The sequence below is a fragment of the Arachis hypogaea genome, chromosome 16, assembly GCF_003086295.3.
Source record: "Arachis hypogaea cultivar Tifrunner chromosome 16, arahy.Tifrunner.gnm2.J5K5, whole genome shotgun sequence".
Classification (NCBI taxonomy): Eukaryota; Viridiplantae; Streptophyta; class Magnoliopsida; order Fabales; family Fabaceae; genus Arachis; species Arachis hypogaea.
In genome coordinates, this window is record NC_092051.1 from 123792904 (window position 1) to 123794464 (window position 1561).

Here is a 1561-nt window from a genome sequence, read left to right on the forward strand (position 1 = left end):
TCTATGGTCTCTAGATGAGCCTCAGATTCCTTTTGTTCCTCTAAGGGAAACTCCTTATTGTTCACTGAACGTCCCAGGAAGTCTTCCTCACTAGGATTCACGTCCTCCTCCTCTTTTGTGTGTTCGGCCATTTTGGTTATATCAATGGCCTTGCACTCTCTCTTTGGATTCTCTTCTGTATTGCTTGGGAGAGTACTAGGAGGGGTTTCAGTGACCTTTTTACTCAGCTGGCCTACTTGTGCCTCCAAATTTCTAATGGAGGACCTTGTTTCATTCATGAAACTCAAAGTGGCTTTAGATAGATCAGAGACTAAATTTGCTAAGCTAGATGGATTTTGCTCAGAATTCTCTGTCTGTTGCTGAGTGGATGATGGAAAAGGCTTGTTATTGTTAAACCTGTTTCTTCCACCATTGTTAAAGCCTTGTTGAGGCTTTTGTTGATCATTCCATGAGAAATTTGGATGATTTCTCCATGAGGGGTTATATGTGTTTCCATAAGGTTCACCCATGTAATTCACCTCTGCTATTGCAGGGTTCTCAGGATCATAAGCTTCTTTTTCAGAAGAGGCATCTTGAGTACTGTTGGATGCAGCTTGCATTCCATTCAGACTCTGAGAAATCATATTGACCTGCTGAGTCAATATTTTGTTCTGAGCCAATATGGCATTCAGAGCATCAATTTCAAGAACTCCCTTCCTCTGAGGCGTCCCATTACTTACAGGATTCCTCTCAAAAGTGTACATAAACTGGTTGTTAGCAACCATGTCAATGAGTTCTTGAGCTTCTGCAGGCGTTTTCTTTAGGTGAATGGATCCACTTGCAGAATGGTCCAGTGACATCTTTGATAGCTCAGACAGACCATCATAGAATATATTCAGGATGGTCCATTCCGAAAGCATGTTATATGGACACTTTTTGGTCAGTTGCTTATATCTCTCCCAAGCTTCATAGAGGGATTCACCTTCTTTCTGTCTGAAGGTTTGAACATCCACTCTAAGCTTACTAAGCTTTTGAGGAGGAAAGAACTTGGCTAAGAAAGCCGTGACCAGCTTATCCCAAGAGTTCAGGCTATCTTTAGGTTGAGAGTCCAATCATATTCTAGCTCTGTCTCTTACAGCAAACGGAAAAAGCATGAGCTTATAGATCTCGGGATCAACCCCATTGGTTTTAAGAGTATCACATATCTGCAAGAATTCAGTTAAGAACTGAAAAGGATCTTCAGATGGAAGTCCATGAAACTTACAGTTTTGTTGCATCAGAGAAACTAGTTGAGGTTTAAGCTCAAAATTGTTTGCTCCAATGGCAGGGATGGAGATGCTTCTTCCATGTAAGTTGGAATTTGGTGCAGTAAAGTCACCAAGCATCTTCCTTGCATTGTTATTATTTTCAGCCATGTCTCCTTCTTTTTCGAAAATTTCTGTCAAATTTTCTCCAAAGAGTTGAGCTTTAGCTTCCCTTAGCTTCCTCTTCAGAGTCCTTTCAGGTTCAGGATCAACTTCAACAAGAATGTTCTTATCCTTGTTTCTGCTCATATGAAAAAGAAGAGAACACAAAAGAAAAT

At 40.6% G+C, this 1561-nt stretch overlaps 1 non-coding gene across 1 annotated transcript; it reads left to right on the plus strand.

The window, feature by feature from the left end:
• Nucleotides 1-893: 893 nt before the first annotated feature.
• On the plus strand, nucleotides 894-1001 carry LOC112760553 (small nucleolar RNA R71). The gene has a single exon (XR_003180988.1). It is a non-coding gene; the product is annotated as a small nucleolar RNA R71 (small nucleolar RNA).
• Nucleotides 1002-1561: the final 560 nt, after the last annotated feature.